Raw genomic sequence first — 25,793 nt, forward strand, 5'->3', positions numbered from 1 at the left:
GCTGTGTGGAGCTTAGTTGCTGGCTGGGGTTAAACCACGACAGTCCTTTTTGGCACTCAATGTGGGGTATGAAGAGTTTGAGATAATGACAGATTTGGCTGGAATGTGCTAGATCGAATTTGTAGCTGTTATTGCTGTTTAGCTTTTAATTGGAAGGCTCCTGTGCTTGGCATGGAGCTTGCTTGCCTCACTGTATATTAGAGCCTAGTGCTCTTTAGTGGCTGCTTTTTGCTTTTGCTGCTTGCTGTACTGCTGTAGTGTTTATCGTCTGACTCTGCTGTGCCTGGGAACATTTTGATAACAGCAGTGGCGATGTGCCTGGGCTGGCAGATGGCCAGGGCATGGCTGCTGTTTCTGTGCTGCTGTACTGGATGGGCTGGAACTCCAGTGTGAACTCTAGTTGAAGGGACAGTGACCTGCAGAGGAGTCCATGCGGTAGCAGGACACCCCGAAGTGTCCGTGGCCGTTGATAAGCACACACCAGAGCAGGTACATCTCGAAGTGTCTGTGGCCATGGTTATGTCTGTGCAGCAGGAAGTATACCTCTGAAGGGACTGTGGCCCAAGGATAAGTACACCTTGAAGCAGCTGTGGCTGTGGATAAGTCTATGCACAGCAGGTAAGTCTCCCCCATCTCACTGCAGGGGAGTGAGTGAGCAGCTGTGTGGGGCTTAGTTGCCAGCTGGGGTTAAATCACGACACACATCACAGAATGCATGTGAAACCTTTGGCTGAGCTTAGACTAATAAACCTCCTATGTGGGATGTCTCCAAGCCTGAGTCCCCAACCTATGCTGCCTTAGGAGAATACAAAAGATGAGTGATTTTTTTTTTTTTTAATATGCCTCCTATCCAGCTCTTCTAGACATCCAGAAATCTAGAAGAGCAGGGCAAGAATTACCAGCTTATTTTTCTTTCAGTGATTCTCCTGATGAAAATCTCCAGTTTGATCCTGTCCCCTCCCCAGGCAGAACAGTGCCAAGGGGATGTTAGCACGGACTCCAGTCTGGCTGGCCATAGGGCTGGTGGAGATCTTCCACACTGGGAAATTTTGATGAAGTTATTTTTCTTTCACTGGCATTTTCATGTTAAAAACACGTTGGGTTTTTTCTTTCCTGCCAGCCCTCGTTCCTGCCAGCCGCTGCGATTCTCTGCCACATTAACTTAGCCACCGTACTGATTGCCCAGCAGAGGGGTGTAGAAACCAATATACAGACAGAAAACTCGCTCCCATTTCCCCCATTTTGCCATCCAGTTCTCTGGCAGGCAGCTCCTGCCCTCATCTCAGCAACGTGAGCCGTGGCAGCCTCAGGGCTGAGGACCACGGACTCGCAGGACCCCGGGGGACTCGTCCACTGAGCCACAGTGCTGGAGCCAGCCCTGCTGCTCCCCAGGCAGCCGTGGGCCGGGGAATGGAGGTGGCAGGGGAAGAGAGAAGGCAGGGAAAGGAGGGTGGCAGAGGAGGTGAGAAGAAGCCTGCCAAGCCACCCAGGAGCTTGCGGTGCTATGAACAGTACCACTGCCTTGCTCTGGCTACAGTGCCGGGGATGTGTCTTGCCCACCACTCCCGTGCTGCAGGCAGTGCATGGAGGAGACACAAGCCTGCCATCTGCCAGCATGAGGGTTTCTGGCTGAGGGCATGAGGTGAAGGAAACCCCCAGGAGTGCTCTGCTGCTGCCTGAGGTCAAGGCAGGCTGTTTCAGGGGCTGGCAGCGGTTCCAGCCTTTCCTGGCTTTATTTGCTTGGAGTGCTGCGGGCTGGACGCCTTCAAGAGCTGAGAAAAGCTGCCATCCCTATCCGTGTGTGGGCAGGCTAGCAAGCTTGGGGCAAGGTGTGTCGTATCTCTCAGGAGCTCTGGCTGTCCTTTGACCCCACTGGTGACTGGAGCGAGTCGTGACTTGCTCGTGAGTGGTAGCGGTGCTTTGCCTCCTCTCCTTTCCACCTTTGCATTCATGGCTGGCTGCAGGCTGCTCTGCCACTCAGACAGCTTCCTGTGATGTGTGTTTTCCTAACGAGGCACTTTGGGGCCTCCAAATTATATTCAAATTTCCTTCTCGCCATCTGCTTTCCAGCCTCTGTCCATCTGCTCTTAGTTCACATCAGGCCTGGCTGAAATTTGTCACCGTGGGATGGCTCTTCGGAGGCACAGTGCAAGGATCCGGCTGGGATGCCCTGATAAGCGCTCGCCTGCCTATCCCTGACGCTGCTGGTGCCACCTGCCAGATCTGTGACCAGGATGACTATCGCTGCCTGGCCACCGCTGCGCAGGCAGGGTCTGCCCACACCCAGCCCTGCCTGTCCCTGCAGGCAGTCACTGTGTCCCCGTCCTTGAGATGTGGGCAGCACTGCAGCCCCATGGAAGGGCTCGTGCCCTGCTCTTCCATCCACCCTCGTATGTGGCAGAGATAAGGATGCCAGCCATCGGCGTGGAGGGATCTCGGCATAGGGACTGGGAAGAGCCTGGTGCAGGTGGGTGGGGGTGGGGCTCCAAAACCTCAAGTCTGGTGTGAGAGCGGTGATTTGCTGAGTCCCTCTGCATGCCATCCTGGGGGGCTTTTATCCCCTTCTCCAGCTGTTCTCCTTCCCCCTGGGGTTCAGCACTTTTTATTCTGAATAAAAAGCAGAAATCCTCTGGACGCCAGGAGCTGAATGAGTGGAGGGACTTTGCAGCACTGTGGCAGAAGTGTTGACTCATTAAACTGACGTCACAGAAAATGCTCTTTGCATTAAGGAGATTAATCACAGCTTTTTTTTTTTTTTTTTAAAAAAAGATCTCTTTAACTTATGTGAATCCTTCCTGTGAATCCTTCTCTATGCTGCCCATGATACTTGGCCTCCTTGGCTGAGGCTGAAACTTATTTAGCATTAAAAATCCCATGCCCAACAGTATTAATAAAACCTAAACCCTTATGGGCTGGAAATTCAAAGAGATGATCTCTCTAAGATAAGCAACCCGTCAGAGCTCCTTCCAAACCACAGGGAAGGAGCAGGGTTTGCAACAGGGGGAGCATGAATAAAAATGTTTCTGGAAGGAAATGGAGGGTTAAGGCTTGACAGAAAAATGCCTGACCTGCTAGCGCAGCCGTCATGGAACTGGTGGCATGTGGAGGTCATGCACATGCCCTTTGGTCTGCCAGACTGTGCTGGCCTGGTGGGTGGGAAGCTCTCCTTGGGATGCTGGCAAGGATTTCAGCTGTAGTGCCATGATGAAGCCAAGCAGCACAGTGGGACCCTGCTGTCAGAGGCTCTGGAGAAGTATGGAGGAGCCCCAGCTGCAGGAGATCTGGTGAGCAGAGCAGAGGTGTTGGGGAAGAGCAGCAGGAAATGTGATGGTGGTGGATGTGGTGATGCCACCCCTACGAGACAGGGCTGGTGGGCAAACGGAGGCATCCTGGTACACGGGAGCAGGGCTGGGCTCGGCAATAGCTTTTAGGCAATGGCTCTTTACTGTCCAGGGAGGGGAAAAGTAATTAATTCACTCTGGTAGGACCTCAGAGCATTTCTGTTGAGTCAAGAGATGAGCCAGTGCTCAACTTTATCCTGAAAGCCAAACATCTAATGAATGATATAAGACTTTCACACATGTTGCAAGGATAAACATTATCAAATAATTTATTCTTAGATCTTTATACATGAGCAGAGATAGAGATATATTCTCAGCAGTGCCACAAAGGTTATATCTTTGGACTTTGAATTAAGATGTCTTGAGTTTATTTTTCTCTGCCACAGCTTTACGTGATCAGATTTGAGAATTAACCTGGTAAATCCAGCAAAACATCTCTGCGCTATGCCATGTGTGTGAGAGAGAGAGATTTAATGCCACACGTAACTAAATGGAAGAATGACTCTGGTGCAGGTAACTGCTTCCACAATTGGGCGGTCTTTTGTGTTGTGCTTAAAGGGCCTGGGATGGAAGGTGCTCCTGAAATGAGAATATTTTTGTACCTTTTAAATGACACAGAGTAGGAGATCAGCATGTTTGTGGATTTTTCAAGAAAGGGTAACGTCCATAAGAATAGTTCTTTAATTTGCCTCTCCCCAAATTTTTATTGAGTTGGTGGTTTTTTGGTTTCCTTCCATTTTGAAGGCATTACAGATTTTCATATATTAAAAAAAAGATTTTCATTCATGGCTTAATTTTACCCTTTTCCCATGACTTGCTGGCTTGCTGACAAGCCTATTTATAAGAATGGTTTAGTTTTCACTGAGTACAAACCCAGGTAGAAGATAGTTTGGGAGTCATTTAGTAAGATAATTTTTTTTTTTCTCTCATTTCAGTAAATTCTAAAATGCATCCATTGTTCCAGAAAAATAAAAACTGGGTTATCAACCATGCCTGTAGCATTTGCCACATGGTATGAAGACATTGGAGATGGCTACACTCCTGGCACCTTGGTGATGCCTGCATACAGCAGTGCAGAGAGCTTGCCCAGGCTCTTCAGGGCCACGGGCAGCAGATCTGTGGGTTTCAGCTGAAACCAGGTGTGGATCTGAGATTTTCCATGAGACGACACAGGGGATCTTGAAAGGCTTTTGCTATCACTATGGTGACCTCACCATGTGTTATATCTGTGGTGGTGTGGGTATTGTGCAGTGATTTTCCCACTGCCTCCAGCATCCAATCCTGTTCTAGGAGGGAGCTGTCATAAGCTGGGCTGAGCTTTGGAGCAAGATATCCCACAGTCCTCTCAATTGGGGCATTGCATTGGTGATCACCACAAGAGCCCCCGGAAAGGCCTGATTACCAGGGGCAGAGACACAATGTTTTAAAGAAGTCAGTATCTTTATCAAGGAATTGACCCACCAACCACTTCTGAAAGCTTCTTAAGTGGCTTGTTTCCCACCTCTGTGTAGTAGTCCTTGGGAATGAAGCCTTGAGCAGCTAATAAGAGATTTAGGTGCAACTTGGCCAGCTGAATCTGAGCCTTCAAGTCCTTACAGCATGTCTGACCTCCCAGGATGCACTTAAAGTTGCCCTAGGCCAGACCTTAATGCAGCCCCTGGCTTATAGTCCCTGTATGAAACATGCTGCACAGATGGATACAGCCAGGCAGATACAGGGACATAAGGAGAAAAGGAGAGTACGCGGTGTGAGAAGTGATGGCATTAGAGCTGAAGACACATTAAGCTGTCTGTAGGGACTGCAGGAAAGAAAAGCTGATTTTGTTCAGGCAACACAGGTGCTGGAGTGGAGCGGCTGCATTTCAGCCCTGCACTCCCATCCCTGGACAGGAAGAGCTGTGGGAAGGCATCAGAAACTGGCCTGGACTCTATGTATCATGTGCCCTCTCCAGCATAAGATATCCCTGAGGTGTATATAAGGGTAGAGTTCAGCCCAGGGGGTAACACTTCACAAGCAAAATGCCTCACTTGGCAATATGAAAAAGCAATCAGACTGCCTCCCATGTGATTACCAGTGACCTTCCCTTGCAGCTCCTCCGCTCTTGTTTATCAATCTGGAGACATCAGCACCTTCTAATAATGGTGGAGTTGCTGGGAGGGGATGGAAAATAGATTGTTTGACCTGACACTGCCCCATTTGCAAGCATTTAGCCTCCTCCTCTGAGTCCTCCTGCAGTCACAAGGGAACTGGGCCAGCAGTGGCTGAAATCTGTGCTGCTCCTGGCATGTCAAGCTTTCTCCCGCAGCAGCCCACACCGCAGGGCTGGACCACTTTGAGATAGGCAGTAGTGCAAAAGAATTCACACTTGCGGATCTTGTCTGCACTCCCTCTGGGTTCCCTGGATGCTGCCAGCATGCTGGCAGACCAGGCATGGGCTGGGACTTTGTAGTCCACAGTGCTATACAACCACAGAACAAAAAGATGTTTGCTGTGCAAGGTAAGTAGGAGAAACCTGACAGTCAGCTGGCAAACATGAGCTCTCTCCTTCCTGGGATAATGTAAGGGCTTTCTTCAAATCCCTTTGCCAGCAAAAGGTTTTCTCTGTCTGGGACTCAGCCCTTTGTATTAGAGGGTTTGGGCTCTTCCCAAACTCTCTTTGGAGATCTCTTTGGAGTTCTTCTGTCCAAATAATCATTGGCTGCTGAATCGGCCTCTGATTTAACCAGCTGACATGGGTTTTTCTTTTTCTGTCCCCACTGCTCTCTCTTGTGACAGGGCTTGGAGCAGCAACCACAGTGTTATCTCTGAAGCAATTTGCATGTCTTAGATTCTCCAAGAGCATCTCCCCAGGGGTGCGGTTTGCTGACAATGAACAGCATTGATTTCCCCAGGTGACTGAAAAAAGCAGGGAGACCAGAGTACCTCCAGTGCTCATGTCCTTAGTACCAAGCAAATAGGACCTGTTAGGGGAGCCTTTGGTCTCTCTAGCCAACCAGCTGGCTGGTGCTGACCCCAGAACATCTCCAAGTCTTTGAAGAGGTAGCAGCACATTCTAGAGAAGCATGTTTCTCACAAGTAAAAAGAAAGAAAGACAGGGTAACAGCCAGAAGAGGTGACAGTCTAGGACCTCAGCTGTTCAGGATGCGTGGATCGCCAGGCTTGTGACCTCCTGAGCATCTTTCCTACATCGTTGCTGCCTGAGGTGTATGCTGAGGAGTGGAGGAGACATTGGAAAGTCCACTGGTGAGCATGATGGGCATGTAAGGCCACCACCATTCAGAGCTTTCCATGGGACTGGGGGCACTGTAGCATCTCAAAATCCTGCTGGGCTGTAGCTACAACAAGGAGCAGGGCTGAGCAGCAGACAAAAATACAATGGGCACAAAAGAGGGATTTGCCTTTTCCACAAACCAGGCAGGAGAATAAGAACCAGGGAAATAAATACTTTCCCCTCATCCAGAAAAAGGGATAAAACTTGATGCATTTCTGCCTGCCATGTGCTTTAGGAGCCTTTGATGGCATACCCCCATGAGTGGGGGTTGCTTTTGCTCTGAAGGTCTGCAGATTGAAAAGAGCATCCTGGCTCACTGGGACTAGGGCAAAGCCAATAGGCCTCATTAATAAAACAGGGATGGTGGAAGGAGAGCAAGCCGCACACGGTAGGAGAAAGGATAGGTGGCACACAGGCACCGTATGGCATCTGATGGGATGGGATCAGCCAGACATGCACTCCTGATCTCACCCCAGACACTCACTGCTGACTCCACCGCAGGTGATGCAGAAGGTCCTGTTGGGTCTCTGCTGGGGGCACTGAGATGGAGCCAGAGGGAGGCAGAAGTCCAGACACCCCAGAAAGACCCCAGGTTGTTATGTGGGTGTCAGTGAAGTCTGGTGCTAATGATCCCTTTGCCTTCCTGCAGCAGAGGTGGACACAGCCCGCTTGGTGCCAGCAGTGGGTGGTGGTGGAGCGTGCACCAGAGAGCTCCTAGCACAGTGCCCTGGGTCTTGTGTCTCCATGCCTATGCGAGTGCTTTTCCTGCTGCAGAAAGCAGGTCTAGGACCCCTTCTTGTCCTGGATGTGTCTTAGCCTCCCTCTGTGGGCATCCTCGGGATGAGCTTTAAAGGTTGGTCAGATGGAAGGTGTGGGGTGTGCTGAGCAGGGTAGGGCTCTGATACCCTGCCCTGAACTGCTGGTCAGCCATTGCTGGGACAGGACACTGCAGTCACCACGCTTCTCCTTTGCATTGCCCAAAGCTTCTGTGCTGTTCCCAGCAGGGCTCAGAGACAGGTTCGGGAGCAGTTTCCCTTCAATGGGAAAAGAAGCTGTCCTCCTCTCCCAAGTGACTCTGGCCCCAGCGGATGGAATGAAGCCCATGGTGTGCTCCAGACATGCTTACCCACGCTGGCTGGCTGCTGGAGATTTCCACATGCAGGAGAAGCAAGCAGACTTCCAGGCCATCCAGGGATGGAGATAAGCCCAGTATACTGCGTATGCTCTCCAGGGCTGCAGCGTGTTTCCCGTTCCCCAGGGAGGCTGCACCCCAGTGCTGCCTGAGCTGTCACTTGCCTTTGTCCTCTGGACCAGTCACAAGCCTGAATGCTAACTGTTGAATGCAACCCCTCTCTGCAATGGCTCAGTAAAGCTCTTTGCTCGGGGATGAGCACCCACCTAACATCTCACAAGCTGCTTCTGCTGCCACCCGTGGGACCTGGCGGTGCCCAAGTGCAGTCAGTGCTGGACAGCAGCCAGCTCACCAACATCCCATGGGCACTCCACAGGGTGGGAGTCCCCTGGGAAGGAACCCCCCCCTGGTGGTAGCCCAGGGTCCTGCGGGTACTGGAAGCGGTGGCCTGCCTTTGCAGCCAAGTGGATGGGCCAAGGAGAGAGAGGTGCTGGGGCAGGAGGTGCTCCCAGGGAAGGTGAAAGCGAGTATAGCACTGCTCCTAACCTTTAGAAATGTCAGTATCAACTCCCTGCTGCAGTGCCTGCCAAAAAGAGAAAGCAGGAAGAATTAATTGCTGTGTTGTTATTTGAGCTGTGTTAAATTTTCCCTGTGTCGAGACAAAGAAGAGAAATAAACCAACAGCTCAGTCTCTCCCATCTCATTGACACATTCAGTCCTTGCTGTTGTAGCCTGCAGATCCAGTCTCTCAATGGCTGATCACAGTGCAGAGGATTTCCCCGGTCTTAGTCTTGTGGATGGATCACTGGAGACGTCAGCTTCATTGGGAGTGATTTGGGATCAGGTTAGTTTTTCCAGTCTGCTTTTTGCCTGTTCCTTTCCACACCAAAGAGCTTGTCTGATTGCTAGCATTAGCCTAGCTTTGTATAATCAGCTCTTACCAGAGACCCCAAAGTGCTCATCTGACATCTCACGTTCAGCAGCACTTGGAGAAGACAGCGAGGTTGTCATCTGGGAGCATCCCCAGATGAGCCACTTCTCATCGGGCAGAGGTACGAGGACATGCTCTGCTCAGACTCCCCTTTGACTCTCACCCCTGGATCCACCTAAACCTGCTTCCGCAAATCTGGCTAGGACTTGATTCAAAGTACCATTTGCACCAAGCTTGCTGTAGCCAAGGGCAGGTCGACCATTTTGCACGTCAGGCATGCAGCGCCCTGTGAGGTGGTAGGAGGAGCTGGGCAGCACTCAGCGTGCATTGGGTCTTTCAGCTGGTGTCCCAGCGCTGCAGGGCCAGCCGCAGGCATGCCATCAGACATCTTGCGAGAGCCTGATTTGGAAGTTTAATCCTCTCTCATTAATGTGAAGCCTCAGATAAGCTTTGGTATATTGCAAACAATGGTTAATTTTTTGAAGACCCACTGCCCAGGGGTTGCCGAGACGTAGCACACGGAATACAGCAGCAGCGTCTGGCCCAGCAGAGCCAGAGCTGTCATTGCTGCAGATGGTAACTGCTAGTTGTGATGCCCCACAGAGAGCTGCTCATTGAGCTGCTGCTCACACTTCTTTTTCTCTCATCACATGAGGATCCATTATTTTGGCACATAGCAAGAAGCGATATTTTCACTTCCTGCTTGACACAAAAGAGGAGGGTTTCCAGTCTTGCTAAGTGAGGGTTGCTCAGCCTGGAGTGCACCAGCTCTGGTGGGTTCCCAAGCAAGTTGTTCCCCACAGAGTCCTCATATCACTGTACTGGGGTGCTGCACCCTCCCACCCCTGGTGCAATGACTTTGTCAGCTCCTTAATGCTGGGACTCTGCTGGGCCTTTCTGCTTTGCTCAGTGGCTCAGGCACTGATGCTGGGTTGCTGGGTGCTTCCTTCATCCAGCCAATGTCCTCTGGTCCTCCTACACTGAGGGACTGCATGGTGGTTAGTGCTCCAGCATCTGCCTCTTGGGTTTCTCTGAATTATGCAAAGTTAGCACAAAATGATCAAAGCAGCCAGTCAAAACTCTCTATTTTTCCCTACAGATTATTGGTGGCAGAGAGTTTGATCACTTTCAAGGCAAGAGCTAATTAGCAACTAACTGAATTAAGTAGAAGGTGCAGCATATGAACTGACTTTTTGCTGCTTTTGTGGCTGTTGTGAAGATTACTCATACCAATGAAATAATTGTTTCCATAGCAACTAATGTACTTAGTAGGGGAAGAATTGGAGACACAAATAACAAAGACAAAGGCCAAATCTATAATGCTAAGCAGCATATGCAAACAGAATAAACCACACTGCAGGACGTTATGATGGCTTCAGTGTGTGCCTCCTCTGAAGCTATATGAGATGGTGTAAGGGGAATTCCACAAGCAGAGGAGGGTGGGGAAGAAATTGGGCAGGGTAGCTTGGTGCAAGGGCCATAGTGAGTTCAGGTGGTTGTTACTGCAGGATTTCTTGCTCAGCAACTGCCACAGCTCCTCTTAAAAGCATGGTGATTTTAAAGCTAGCCCAGTATGTGCAGAAACAGCAGAGCATTTGGAAGACAAGCAGGAATTAAATCTTCCCTTCACTACTGCTGTGGGATCATACCTGACTATATCCAGGTGACTGATCCACCCGTCTTTTGTCTTATTCTGGCTGCGAGTCCTATTTTTATAGCCCTGAAAATCAGTGATCCCATACAAAAGAGCAAACTGCCTCCACCTGACAGCACTACCCTCCCTGTTGTTTACTAAATTATAGGGACTGCAGAGGAATGTGCCCATGAACAGCCTGGCTCCAGCCTACAGCGCCCAGCTCATAACCCTTGAGTATTACTGCAGGTTCAAAATAGCTTTTATATCTCAGCCTGCCAAAGGGCCTTGTGGAGTCCATTAACTACAAGGGTCTGAAGAACAGGTTGAACAAGCAGCCATGAAGGCTGGCCTAGATATATTTATCCTTTGTCAGTGTAGAGGGGAGGATGCTCTGACCTCTAAGGTGTCCACACTCCTGTAACAACCTGTTATGCAGCCACTGCTCAAGGAGAAGTCCTTGTTTTTTGTACTACACTTCTGTCTTTATCTTTGTACTGAGAACAGAGTAAATCTGGCCAGGGAAGAGGATTTACCTGTGCAGCGGTCCAGCACAAGGTCTTATTTAGTTGTCAACTTTTGCTTGAAATGCACAAGCACAAGCTCTCAGCTCAGCAGGAGCCCAGTTTGCTGTCATGACTTGGTCACAGCACCAGAGCCTCACCGTGGAAGGAGACAAAGCAAACAAGAGCTAGGCAGGTGTCTTTGCAACCCCCTGATACAAACGCAGAACCAGGCACAGAAGGACTGCAGGTCTGGTTTCCAAAGCTCCCGGCATCACTCAGCATCTCCCTGGTAAGAGTCCTGGGCCAGCCTGATGCCAAAGTGTCTGGAATTCCTGCTGGTTTAGCTGGAATAAGGTCAGACAAGAGGCTACACACATGAAACTGAGACTGATCCCAGGTGACCTAACTGCTGGAACCTATAAACATCCTATAACCAATATAACCAGTCCTATCACCATTACATACTCCTGCTCCACCACCTCAGGATCTGAAGCCCTAGGACGTACCTAGATCTTCTTCCAGGCTTTCTGTACCAGAGTCAGCTGAAACATGGCAAAGATTTTATACTAGTTGTTAATAAACCAGACAGATCAGATATAGCTGTTTTCCTGAAGTCCCGCAGCCATAGCTGCAGATGTGTTTATGGTTAGCACAAATGCTACAGGGTTCTTCTTGCTGGGAAGGTGCCTCTAACCCAGCAGCCATGGTGCTGCCTGGAACATGTGGGAAGTTTGGTGGCAGGGATGGCTTAGGGGAGGGACAAAGAAGGAGATGCTGGGCTGAATCAAAATGAGCAAACAAGGAGAGCTGATACTGGCTATTCCCTTCTGGCTCTGGACCCAAAGCACCATGAGCTGTGGACAAAAGGTCCTGTCAGGTATTGGACAGACCCTGAGGTTTCAGGGCTATGACTGCCCTCTGTGCTCTTGTTCACAGACTCTCCCCTTTCAGAGGCAGTCTGTTTAAGTACAAGCCGGCAAGGAGAATGCCATCCCTTGTTCTTTGGTCTTTTCTCTGGGGAAAAGGACCTAAAAGTGCCATCACAGCTCTGGGACTGTAGTGCTCACTCTTTCTTTGCAGCAGCTCCCTTCCTGCATCCCCAGCTGCCTGCATGAGCGTATGCTATGTTACAAAACACACCTCCTGCATGCTCAGATGCCTTTGCCTGTTGCAAATATCCCTGAGGTCTCTTATGTAAGACAGTGTGGGTTTGCTGAGGCAGAAGAGCATTTGCAAGAAATATGAGAAACAGCATCACTCCTTCCTGAGGTAAATCCAGACCCTGGCCTTTCAGGCAGGAGGAATAAGGGAGGGGCAGATTAGGACTGATGAGTCTTAATGATGAGCCCCCCGCTGCCAGAGCCTCGGCCCAGAGCTGCCCCATCTTCCCTCTCCTAGCCCATACCTCCTGCTCCCCCTGCCCCCCCAAATTCCCCTTACAGTCCTGCTCCTGACTTCCCTTGCTGGCCTCAGTGAGTCTGGCTTTCCTGGGTCCCAGCCTCTTGTGCCCAGGAGACAGGACTGTGGTTGTCCACAGCTGGATCAGGCTGATGCTCCTCAGCCTCCTGCTGCACATCTGCAGGCCATGCTGGGGCTTGTGTAGGAGGTGCTGGTGCCAAGCTGGCTGAGGTCTTGCCAGGGTGGGCTCTTTGTGGGCAGACAGTCTCACAGGAGCGAGAAGCCTGCAGAACACCCTGACTGTCAGCTTTTGTTGATGAGCATCTTGGCAGAGATGCCATGCCAAAGCAGCAAGGAAGATGATGCCTTTCCATCAGCCATCTCCTGTATCATAGTACTGCAGCTACCAGTGATTCACCAAGCAAGATGCCGAGTTGTATCCAGAGTGTTAGAGAGACTCAGAGAGTGGTGACCACTGCCTGGCTGGCTGGTTGCTGTTATCCTCACTTCTTTTTTTAAAAACTGGATATATTGCTTTCCTCTGTAGAAAAAGCCTCTGCTATACTGGTTCTCGTGGGCATTCCCCCTACCCTCCAGCATCTTTCACTTGATACAACCCCAGTGTGTGATTCTCCTGTGTCCAGAGCACACATTAAGCCTGGGGGGCAAGGCAGAGACGTGAGCTGATGCTCTTATTAATTCACGTGCTTTTCTTGGTCATCTTTCTCCAGGCCATCATGCAGAGCATCTGCCTTCTGTTGAGGACTGAGGGCAAATATAGCACAGCGTGTGATTTTGGGGAAGACAAATGGTTCAGACATGATTCCTCTCAAATCTTACTTACCTTTGGCTACCTCAGAGGTACCTGGGCACAGCAAGGTAGGCCAAGATTTTCAAAAGCAGCCACTGATGCAAGGTAGCTGAACAGTTTAAATATCTCCCACGAGATGGCACCTGTGGGACTCAGTGGGCTGTAAAGTGAGAGTGGGTTCTCCCAGGCTCTGACCCAGGGTCCCTCAGCTGGAGATGCCAGCCTCCTGCATGCTCCCCTGCCCCTTCTGCAGTGCATCGCTGCTCTGAAATGGAGTTGGTTCTTTGCAGTCAAGGGAAGCAGCACCCTCTCCTTCTTTTGTGTTTACAAATGATACAAGCGATCATCATGGCACAGTGGGCTGGCAGTGATGGCTGTAACATGCACAAAGGAGTTTATAGCTTATTGGACTGGCTAACTGGGCAATTAGTGTTCAGGATTTATTGATGTGAAAAACTTGATGGCCTTTCCTACAGAAGCCAAACGTGGCTGGGCCCTCCAGCGTTGGCACTGGATGGGCCTTTTAGCCCTGCCATGGAGTGACCAACCAGTACGGGGTCAGGGTGTAGCAGCGTGTATGGGGTCCTCCATGACTACCTGATGGACCCAGCAACCTTGGAAGAGCATCTACTGGTGCACGCTGGCTGTGTTTACTATCACATTGTAAAACAGGGACTTCAAGGTTGGGTAATGCTGTCATCCCAGGTCTTGTGATGCTGCTTTTACCACTGAAAAAATTCTTTAATCACAGGCTAGCAATCTCCCTCTCACTATTTCTGGGGACTGGGACATATTCAAGCATGCACTTACTTTTAGAAACCTGTGGAGATTTGCCCGTGAAAGGTGAGATCATTACTGCTGAGAAAAGGTCTGCCCGGGAGCAAAGTGCACTTTGGCAGCACTGCAGCCACATGTCTGGGCTCTCTGTGGGGCTTTAGTGCTGGAACTATGGAATGGGTAGGGTAGGGTATGGTATGGTATGATATGGCATGGGTATGGGTATGGGTATAGTATGTACTGTCCTGCACCAGCACACATCTCTCTTCCAGGCCCCAAGAGCAACACCATGGTCCCAGGAGATCAGTATCTAGCCAGTTTAGTCCCCAGCCCTGTAGCATGTTGTTGCCTGAGTTTGGCCCTCCCAATGCAGCCAGCTCTGCAGTGGCCTGCTGGATTTGACTTGAAGCAGGATCTGGTCCCCCATAACCACTGGCCATGCCCAAGAGCCACACATGTGGTGTTGGGCACAGGCTCCAGCCATTCCTTTGCTGGGTGCAGAATGCCAAGGCTGTGCCTTGCCTCCTGGGCAGAGTCTGTCGCTGCTGGGCTGGTGGCCTTAGGTTGCACCTTCAAAATGGGGCCAAACCAGAGCTCCCACCCCCTAGGTCAATTGGAACGTAAAACTGTGCTTACAAAACCTGGTGACAAAAGGCTTTTGGCTTTTGTATCTCCCAGCACCTCTGAACTTGATAGTGATGTGGCAGTGCCTTGTTCATGAAGCAATGAAGAATGAACGACCTCCAGCTGGTATCGTGGGGCTCACTCAGACAGACATCAGCTTGTTGCCATGTCATTTCCATTTTCTTTAATTTCCTCATGTTGATGGTCTCTCCCTCCTCAATCCTCTCTGATAAGAGAAAGAAATGAACTATTGATTCACATGTGGCACTTGGCATTTCAGAGGGAGAACGCTCTCCTGTCCTTTACTGCAAGTGGGAATAATCAGGCTTGGATGTTGTGGCTGGTGCCGCATCTGGGACTGGTTTGGACCTGAGCGGGGGATTTAGCCCAAAGGGTAGGTTCCCATCCCAGCAGCACAGCTCATGGCTAAACAGCATCGTGAGCTCTTCCTGCACCCAGCTCCTTGAGGGGGCTCTGCCTGCCCCTCCGGGGCTGTGGGAGCCGCATCCATGGGTGCAATGGAAGAAATGACTGAGCCAGAGTGGCTTGTGCAAAGGTTCCCACCTGTCTGTGCCACAGGCTGAGTCACGGTCCTGTGCTTTGAGCACCGGCAAACATTACCTCTCACCCAAGTGTCTCCTCTGTGTTACTGCTCTCCTGGTACCTGGTTGTCCAAGTGGAGTCCAGAGCCTTGGGATGACAGTGAGTCTTCTGTTCGGTGGGGTTGGGTCAGGCCTTGGACCATGCCTTGGTGACAAGGCACCCTTTACTGTTGTGTGCCGTGCCCTTTTCCCATGGCCTGATACCTCGTACTTGATGCAAGGACCTCCTGGCACAGGGAGCTCTGCAGGTTAACTGTCCTCTGTGTAAGGAACATTAACTTGACTGCTTCCTTCTTTCCTGACTGTCCTCTCCATGCAGCCCTCAGGAGCACGGGACTCACTCTTCCAGTGTGGACCCTGAAATTTTTAATTTCACCTACTTTCCTCCTCCTGTTTCCCCACCTCCTTTGTCCCCACATTCTAGGAAGAAAATGATTTTTTCCCTTTTCTCCAGTGGTGCTCCAGGCCTGCTGTCTATCTCAGACACAGCCCACCCAGCTCACTTCATGTGGGCCACCGTGTAGCCCTGGGCTTGGGACAAGGTGAGCTGGGGTTCTCGTCTGGGCTCTCCATCCCTGGGGACCTGTCCTGGTTTTGGCTGGGATACAGTTAATTTTCTTTCTAGTAGTTGGTATAGTGTTATGTTTTGGGTTCAGTATGAGAAGAATGTTGAGAACACACTGATGTTTTCAGTTGTTGCTAAGCACTGTTTATACTAAGTCAAGGATTCTTCCACTTCTCATGCCCAGCCAGCATGCAGGTGCATAAGAAGTTGGGAGGGACACAGCCAGGACAGCTGACCCAAACTGGCCAAAGGGATATTCCATACCATGTGACGTTATGCCCAGTATATAAACTGGGAGGGAGTTGGCCAGGGGGATCGCTGCTCAGGAACTAACTGGCATCAGTTGGTGAGTGGTGAGCAATTGCACTGAGCATCACTTGTTTTGTATATTCCAATCCTTTTATTATTATTGTAATTTTATTATTGTTGTTATTATTATCATTATTAGTTTCTTCCTTTCTGTCCTATTAAGCTGTTCTTATCTTAACCCACAAGTTTTACCTTTTTCCTTCTGATTCTCTCCCCTATCCCACTGGGTAGGGGGGAAGTGAATGAGTGAGCGGCTGCATGGTGCTTAGTTACTGGCTGGGGTTAAGGGACCCTTTGCCCAGACAAGAACCTGACCTCTGCCCACCCCACAGAAAGTCTGTAGCACCCATCCATGGCAAAGGTCTGCTCTCAGAAGACCTTGCATGGCATAACATGCCAGCTGTGGTTCAGACAGAAAGAAAAGGTGGGAGAAGTGCGGTGTGCCCTGAGTAGGGACTGCACTCGAGGGTTGCTGGCCTTGGTGGGTGAGTGAATCATTCTGCTGCTTAGCAATATGTTTCTCCTGCCTGCCAGAGACAGACCATGATTTTGACCCGTAGGACTTCCCTGGAGTACTGTGGAGCTTCAATTCACCAGGATGCACAAGGTGCTTGGAGTGCCTGAGCAGGAAGGTACTTGAGGAGCAGCAGATTAGCTCAATATAATGAGTCTTAAATACTTTCCTTGTCATCCCCCTCTTATAGCTGTTGCCTTCGTCTTTGTGCTCAGGCGTGCATTCAGGTTTCTATAGGCATTCACTCCCATTTCTTTGCTTGTGTGATTACTTATAATTCCTGTTTAAATTCTTCTCATTTTCACAGCGTAATTATGCAGAGGAGCGGCTTTTGTTCTGAAGTCAAAAAGCAATTAGCTGTGCTTTTTGCTTCATGGTTGTTTTTTAATTAGGACTTTGTTGATGGCTTTTGTCCTCAGCAGAAAATAAGGGCTGAGGCGTTTCTGGACTGCAGCAGCTGCCCAGGGCGAGAGGGGCTGCCCTGCCTGCCTGCCCTGCCTGCCTGCCTGGTGAGGTGGCAGGACCTGTGGAGGTGGCCCAGAGATGCTCCCTTTGCTCACTGCCAAGTTCGCATCCTCTGCCCGGTCTAACCAGAGGCCTTTCACCTGCCCTCGGGGTTGAAGTACCTTGCAAAAGTTTTACACAGGTGGTTTGCCCACTTTTCCTTCTTCAGGATGCCAGTGTTTGACTGTAAGTATTCCCTGGCACTTTCCTATGGGGCTGAGGCATCTGCACCATCACCAGCAAGCCCTCTCCCTTACTCCCAGCTGTTGTAGCCATGTGCCAGCTATGGAGCTCCTGTCCCAAGGTGTTTGCACACAGGCTGCATTGTGCAGTGGGTCCCAGCACAGCCAAGGATTGACACCTGTACAGGAACGCAGGCAGGTATTAGGCAGCTCCCTAGGACTGAGAAGATTTTCTGTGAAATCCAACTGCTTCCAAAAATGCTTGTTATTCTGTAAGTGATAGCAACATCCACATAGGGCTGTGAAGGAAATGGGTACAGGCCTGGCACTTAAATCCCGCAGACCAAGACACATGGAGCTGCTCTGTCCTTTGCAGTTCAGGGAAAGCCATGTCCCCTGCATCCTGTAAAGAGACAGCTTCAAGTGAAGGATTCATTTCAAAAGCGGAATAGTAAGAGGCTCCCCACTTGTGGCTGGGATAATGCAGCCGGGTTGATACACTGCGGAGGAGAGCACCGACTCCCTGCAGCGGGCTCGGGCAGCAAAGCACCACAGTTAAGCCATGCTGAGCACCAGCCAGTCTCTTATCCTCCAGGAAGGATGGCCTGGCTGCTCTGAGAAGCACCTCTCTGGAAGGCACAGCCTGGGTATCTTTGAGTCCTTGATTTTGCTTGAATGAACCTTTTTATTGAGCACACCAGGACACTGCTGACAAGGGGACAAACCTGGAGCAGAGAAGCTGAACTCCTGAGCAAGTGGCAGGGCAGGGGCTGGCGGGGCAGAGCTGTGATAAGCGCGCTAGGCATGGCACGTGCATGCAGGTTGCAGGCTTAGGTCGCTCCTGCACACGCCGCTGATGGCAGTTTACACAATGCTTATGTGGTAGACACAGTGATGTCCCACATGTGCTGCTCCACTGGACCTCTTCTCCTCACCTGCCCAGGGTCTCATGGCCATCTCTCACTTGAAGTCTGCTGAGCAGAAATGTTCCCCAGGAGAGCTCAAGAGTTTTCCAGGCTTAAAGCTTCTGTGTCCTGCCAGCCCATTAACTTGTGTTTCTGTGTTTGCTGCTGAGCAGCTCCTGGAGCTGGCTTCGGCTGGCCTGTGGGCTGGATTCTGCTCCCTGACAGTAAAAATCACAGTTTTTTGCATGCAAGTTCAGGCCATTCTTGATCTATGCAGAGGAGATCAATATCCACCCCCTCACCCCCCACCCCTGCAGCCCTCATTTCTACCCTGTGACCTTCATCTCCTGCCCTTAGTTTCCATCTTTTATCCTCTGCCATCAGTTTAATTCTGGCTTCTCTGGGCCTTCATCATTCTGGACGCAGGACTTGTGCTCTGTGTTTGGGTGAGCCCTTCCAGCTGGTCAAGGTTTAAGTAGCCCAGCAGCTTTCCTTAGCTGGGAGGTTACTTCAAAAAGAAAACTGGAGCACTCCTCAGTACTTTGTTTCTGCGGAATGGACAGCCCCATCTCCTATCAGTGCTCAGAAGGCTGCTAGATGAGTGTGAGACAAAGACACTGCATCTCTTCTCACCATGTCTTTTGGGATTGCATGTAAATCACAGCAAATATTCCTATGGAAAGTTCCCTCATCAGCAACCAGATGTATTTTTAATACATGATACCAGCCAATTAATGAGGTTAACCCCACTGCTTTACGCCCTTTCTTTATTGCACGCTTCACCTTTCCTTAAACTCTGCCTTCCTAATGGCATTTAGAAATGGCCCTGTGCCCCATCCATCACTGTGTGGCCAGGCAGCCCTGCGCTCCAAGTGTTCAGACAGACCCTGATGTGACAGTTATGACAGCTCGATCGATGCTGTGGATCCATGCAGCCCCTGGGACTGCCACAGCATCCCTACCCTGGCCCTCCAGTACCTTTCTGGCTCTTTGGGATTTTGTTCCTGTGTGCAGGGTGCACCAGAGAGGAGCTCTGCACCACTGCCCCATGTCCCTGCCTCTAGTTCCCTGCAGTCCCGCAGAGAGCAGAGAAGAGCTGATGGAGAGGGCAGCACTGCACGGGCAGGTTGGCATCAGGCACAGTGGGCTTGCACCGCAGGACACCGTGAGGATGGAGTCTTGCAGCTGCTGGCAGCCCTGTGCAGTGGTGAAGGAAATGGTGGCCCCGTGGGTGGCTATGGCATGGGGGATGCTGTGGTGGGGAGCAGGGGGCTCAGCTCAATCTGCACCCCAGAATGGGGTCCTGGGCTGCTCCCAGCACCCGGGGACTGCTTTGTGGGGAGAACACCTGTCTCCTCCCTTGGAGGGCTGCTGTCTGCTCTGCATCTAGGCCGCCCACGCCCGGAGATCAAAGGGAGTGGGTTACATCCAGGAGGAAGGTGGCAGCAGGCTGTCCTGGCTGATCGTCAGTCCCCAGGGCACCAGTGCCCAGTCTTTCTCCACTACTGTACCTGCACCCAGGCAGAGCTGGGGCTGCCTCAGGGCACCCGGTGGCGGTAGAGGGTATTTGCAGCAGAGGTATGTGTGCACCTATTTAGTGTTTTGCAGCTGTATCTCAAAAGTGTGTGGTGAAAAAAAAAAAGAGGGTGCCCAGCACCCTCCATGGGAAGTACAGTGGGTGCTGGTGGTGTGTCCTCAGCACTGCAGGAGGCTGCCCAGGACATGGCTCCCCACCCAGGCCCTGGCACGCTCCTCAGGCAACCGTGGCAGATGTGCCCAGTTCTGCCGGCAGCCGTACTTGCTTCATCGCCAGCATGGCTGATGGTGAGGGCCAGTTTTGGCTTTTCACAAGGCACCTGGATGATGGGAGCCTCTTCACCTGCCAACATCAGTACAACCCTCCTGCTAAACCTGCCCTTGCTGGGTGGCTGCTGGGATTAACTGAACATTTCCCCTTAAGGAGCACTGTCAGCGCTGTTAGGCAGGACAAAAAAAAAAATACGAGATGTCATGCCTGTATTGATTTGTTTACTGCACGCTGAATGCTAAGTCAGGCAGTTTTGGGGCTGATTCTGTTGGAAGATGCAAGATAATTACATGTTTAAAATCCTCTCAGGGGAGCTTGGCATGAAGCCGCTGTCACGGTGGGTGGGGAAGGCAGCCACAGCAAGCCTGGCTTCCCCGGCTGATGGGCGCAGACAGGTGCTGATACAGCACGAGGACAAGGTGCTGGCAGTGGCTCTTGCGGCAGGGCTCCGGGGGTCTCGGGCAGCACCTCAGTGCGCTGCTCCCACAGCGCTGCCTGCAGAGGCAGGGAGGGTGACAGCCAAGGCCAGGCAGGGATGATTCCATGACAAACCATCCTTCTGCCCTCTGGCTTTTTTTTTTTTTTTTTTCTTTTTCAGGTTTGTCAGATAATGGACGCAATTGTTAGTTGAATGTTAGGTTCAAAGTTATGAGCGGCAGGTACTTTCAGATGAAGATTATTTGCATGTAATAACACAAAGATCCATCTGTAGACTGGCTCGGCTGGAGAATAATGACATCTTTTGCTGTGCAGGGAGCCAGGACAAAGCCCACTCCCTGTTTGTAATCCCCTGGAAGCCACTAAATAGCACTTGAGCAGGGTGTAAGCGGGGCAGGGCTGTGTGCCAGGCCTCTCCCTGCAGTGGAGGATGTTATCCCAGATGCATTATTCAACAAAAGGTGTCAGTCCAGCTTTTTGCACTAGCTGAAAGCAAAATCACAGCCATTTGAAGCAGGCTTTTTGGAAACTAAAATTATCTTCACATCATATTTCTTCTCCAATAATGCCAGCATTAAATTTTCTTGAATTCTGAGTCAGACGTCAGGAAAAAGAGTAAAAATGTAATTGGCTCAAATATCATAAAATTTAGAAAAGGATCACAGTGTCAGGCTGGTTTTCTCCTTTGTGCTGTCTCTAAGCCTCTAAGACAGTCTGGTGCTGTGGTTTTTTGTGTGGGTTTGTAAGGAGCTATAGAAATTTCCTGTTCCTTTATGTTTTAAAAGGCCAGTGCTTACCTGCTTCAGCGCCTACAGTCATCATCAGGCTGGCAGAGCACTCGCTAACACAGCTGCACAATCAGGCCATGGGCATGCGTGTGAGCCCCTTCGTTCCCCATTTCTTAATGCATTTCCTCTAATGACCTGTAAGAGCTGCAAGCCCTTAGCATTGTAACTAGCAGCTGAATGTAAAATGATGAGAAAAAAACCTGCCCCGTCCCTGATGCTGGTGCTGGCGGGAGAAGCACCCGCCATTTGTGCAGGGTGGGATTTTCCCCTCCTGGGGCTTTTGCCCATGCTGGGAAGCAGCCCGCGGTCCTATTGCTCCTCTGGGTGCTGGAGCAGCAGGTGCTGTTGGTGCTGGCTGTGGTGGGGATGTGGATGTGGCGGAGAGGTGCTCCCTTCCTCAGCGTTGCCTCCTGCCTCCCCCCTGCCCACAGCCAGGACCATTTCAACCACCCTGCCCTCAGTTGGCCAGGGAAGCTGGCTCCTCGCACTCACCATCTTTGCACGGAAACATCTGACCATCTGCCTGCTCCCCCATGCTGCTCCCACCTCGTACGGGAGCTCCCCAAACTTCTGCCCTCATCCACACAGCAAACCAGACCCTGCCAGCTCCAACAGACGATACAGCACACATCCACAGCCACAGGTTGGAGCTCACGAAAGATCAAACCTGCTGCTTTATTTGCGTGAAGACACAGCAGAAATCATAAAGGCACTGTCTTTTCCAGAGCTGGTTTGCTGAACGTACCACCAGCTTTGGAAGCTCGCATAGGGCCATGTCTCAACCCAGGTATGCTGCAATAGCAAAGCAGGTATGCTATTTATAAGACATAATACTATTTGATCAGCTCCAGCAGTAGTGGATAAAACCATATCTGGCTCAACTTGCAAATGATGTCATGTTGAGGTGTTTTTTGGGGTCAGGTTTGTTTTTTTCTGTTAAAAATGAAAAGGGAAGATGATATGATTGGAAATGTCAGGCTTTGTGTGGTGTGGGCGGGATGCCTGTAATTTCTCAGCCAGAGTAAAACTGTGTTATTGAGAAGCTCTCTAAAGGCAGACAAGCTGAAAACATGTTTTTTTTTAAACAACACACAAGAGGTTTACAATCTGTCATATGCGTCTAATTGGCTTTTATTATATGTGCATGCTGATAGCCTCCAAATATGTGCCCAATCATTCATCGCCTGCCGCTGTGCCTAGCGCGTTGCCTCCCATGGCTGTGCTGCCCTGCTGCTGTTGCTGCCGACCAGCCTACGAGCTCTGCTGCTGCTGCTGCCCTGAGCCGCCTCCCCGCCTCTTCTCATCGCTCCCCCTTTGAAATGGAGTCCCTTTCCAGTGGTGTTTATCATACTGCAATAAGACTGAAAGGTCCCTCGTGTGCTGTGCAGAGAGAGAAATGGTTGTTTCTGGAAGAACTTTGATATTAGGAAAAATTAATGAATGGTCAGAGAAGCGATGTGAAGTCATCTGCTGCTGATTGTCGGATAAGCCGCTACACCAAGGGAAGGTTCATCTGGCAGGTGCCAGTGAGCATCTTGAGCCAGCAATACTCAGTCCAACCCCCTCTACGGCTGTAATCTCCTTTGCTTACCTGCATTTGCACACCACAGCTGCGAAAAGCAACATGCAGACCTCCTCCCACCTAACCTCTCATTCAAGGGCCAGGAGGGCCCCCCACGAGCCACCTCATGGTCTGAGAGAGCTGGGTGAGTATTTTCCTCCAGGACATTTCTCTGGAAGCTGTTCCACTGAAATCAGACTTTCTATATGAATTGTTGATGTCAGCGACTTCTGGTTTTGAAAAAATGTCTTAAAAAATCCTTCCTTTAAAGCACCGTTTTATTCCAAGAGCATATTTTATATCATGAATTATATTATAATGCAACATTTTAAAGTATTGGAAGGAAACGTACCAACTTTGTTGAAATATAACACTTGCAAAATTTTTTTTGGCATGAAAATATGAATGTGACTTTTTCTCTTTTACCTGTCTGCCTTAGGAGGAATTTAAAAATGTCAGAATTTCCTGAAAAAGGGTGATCCTGCTTCCCTCTCTCCTCTGGCTTCAAGTGGGAAATCTCCAAGCTTCTCCTTGTGTGGGCTCTCCAGGTGCTGAACGCAGCTGCCACGCTTTGGAGACCAACTATGGGATCCCTGTGCACAGGTTGCATGTCATCATGTTTATTCTTTGAGGATGATGTGAGATCACTGCCATGGGTGACAATCCACCTCCTTTGGGTATTTCAGCAAGACTCTTGGCGGGTGCTCTCTGCAGCTCACGGTCCTCATAGGCAGATGTACATCAAGTGTCCTCTCCAATGTCCATCATTTCCAGAGGTGGCAGACATGGGGACAGAGGTGGTGAGGGCTGAAGGAGCATGCCCTGTGTGCCAGGTCAGGTCCCTGCCTCATGGGAAAAGCATCCAAGCTTTGCCCATTAGTCACTAATGCCTCCCTTATGCTGAAGAAGAAACCAGGAGGTATAATACTGGTTTTCCAGGCCTTCTGGTGCCTCTCTGATTTTCCTCAGCCCTTTTGACTCTGTATTTGCATCTCTCATAAATGGTGAGATTATCATATCAAAGGGAGCCCAAGCTCCCTCCACAGTCCTGATGCTACATGAGAGAAAGGTGAGTAATTCCTGCTGTCCCTCGCTCCCTAGACATGGCAATTACATCTTTCATTAGCTACTTTCCATCCTCCAGGACAAAAAGTGTTTCTCCTTTGATACAAGACATATGAACTTGGACATGAAGGACTGTGTTTTGGTGTCACAATCCCTGCTCACCTTGACAAGAGCCCAGAACAAAGAAGGAAAGCGAAGGGATCAGTGCTGCTCCTTGGAGAGCAGTCACAATCCACCTACCAACCCAAAGAGGCATTTGAAACTCTGGGAGCATCTCACCTATAGCACAAAGTCCTGAGTAAAGGTCCATCTGGCGAGCAGATGTCAGAGCTTCACTTAGCACACTGCTTTGTGCTATCCCTTAGTGCTGCAGACATGCAGTGTAAACCTTGATTCAGATTCCTAAATCACAGTTATTCACCCTGTTTTACAGGTGAAATTCAGCTTTTCCTGCCTGGGTAGGGAGAGAAAGCCTCTATTCTACAAGCTGTTGCTGCTGGGGGCATTCAGTCCACATGGGCTTATTCAGCTGCGAGTAACTCCCATCCCATCCCATCCCATCCCATCCCATCCCATCCCATCCCATCCCATATAACCTCCTTTCAGCATGTGTAAAGAGCTGATATGTTGTCTTGTTGCTGACATGCTGTCTTGTTTTCAGACAAGCTGATCAAAAGTGGAGCAAGTGTGCACACCCAGCTGCACGGCCATGCAAGCTGGCGTTGCCACAGAGGTTGCAGGAGCGTAGCAGCCCACAGCAAAACCAAACTCTGCTGCAGATGAGGCAAGCCATCTGCACTGGCCTTCCCAGGCAGCTTCTCCCACTGAGACTTGCTTTTAAAAATTAGAATCTATTGATTTCTTTCCTGCCTGAACTTTCTTCTCAGCCCTGAGTGTTTAGTGCGGTCCTTTGACGGCCCGGTCCCTGCTGGGGATGGGCTCTGAAGGTCTGATTCACATGCCGCAGTCGCTGCTTTGCTTTGGCCAGGTACAGTTCCACCTGGCACTTGTCAGGTTTGTCTGACACTGAGTAAGAGGCAGAGACTGTGGCCATGCATCCGTCCCATCCATGCTGCTGCCAGGCACTCCAGGTCCAGCGACCAGTGTCTCGGTGGGAGCAGGTCAGCTGTGTGGGACATGCTATTTGTGACTTGCAGGGTTCCCTGTGGTATTCCCTGTTGGGACAGCACATGGACTCACAGAATTGTTTGAGTTGGAAAGGACCTTTAAAGACCATTTAGTCCACCCCCCCCTCCCATGGGCATTTTTCAAGTTGCTTGAAGCCCCATCCAACCTGACCTTGGACACTTCCAGGGATGGGGCATCCAAAACTTCTCTGGGGAACCTCTTCTAGTGTCTCACCACCCTCATCGTAAAACATTTCTTCCTTTACAAGGAAGGACATAAAATGAGAGAGAGCAGAAGCAGAATAGGAGTTACCCCCAGCCCCTTGGGGAAGCAGGGAGCAATGTTCCCATTCTCTAAGTGGGTAAACTGAGGCACAGAATGTGAAGGAAAGTGATGTAAGGTCAGGCAGAAAGGATGCTGATTCAGAGCTGGTGGAACAGCACAGAAAAACAACCAGTGGATTTTTCCCTGGGAGCACCACTGTTTCCCCTGGTTTTGTCCATGCTTCAAGAGCTTGTTGCCGGGACTCAGCGCACTTGGCTTGCCCTGCGCTGGGTGATGGCTGGACATGCCTCTGTTTTCCTTCTGGCACCCTTGTTCACGCTGCTGCTGTCAGGGTTTCCAGTGGCTACCGGGTTCCATGACTGGTGCTTTGTAGAAACAGGCTATCCCACACTTTGGGAATGCTCAAAGCTGCGCTGTCACCCCTGCAGGGCAGCAGCACTCCCTCCTGCTCCCTACCACCTTGGCTGGCAGTAGCACTGTGCCGCTTGGCTTCAGGCAGGCAAGTTAGAGAAAACCAGTCATGTTAAAGGCAGAGCTGCCTGCTGCTGCCCGTCCTGCCAGGCCATGTCTGTCTCTCCATCTGTCCCTTGCCCCTCCCTGGCTCACGTGAGGCAGGGCAGTAGGGAAGGGCTCCATCTCAGTGCTGTGGCTACATTTGAGAGGGGGGCTGTTGGGGGCTGCCAGGCTGAAATTAAATGAGAGAAGAAGGAGAAAAA

General features: G+C 50.6%; 1 long non-coding RNA gene across 1 annotated transcript; it reads left to right on the top strand.

Annotated features, from left to right (window-relative positions):
* The first annotated feature begins 404 nt into the window (after nucleotides 1-404).
* On the top strand, nucleotides 405-25,007 carry LOC126045538 (uncharacterized). The gene is made up of 3 exons (XR_007508106.1): nucleotides 405-618; nucleotides 2,071-2,467; nucleotides 23,039-25,007. It is a non-coding gene; the product is annotated as an uncharacterized LOC126045538 (long non-coding RNA).
* Nucleotides 25,008-25,793: the final 786 nt, after the last annotated feature.

This window comes from Accipiter gentilis, chromosome 14 (genome assembly GCF_929443795.1).
Source record: "Accipiter gentilis chromosome 14, bAccGen1.1, whole genome shotgun sequence".
Lineage (NCBI taxonomy): Eukaryota > Metazoa > Chordata > Aves > Accipitriformes > Accipitridae > Astur > Astur gentilis.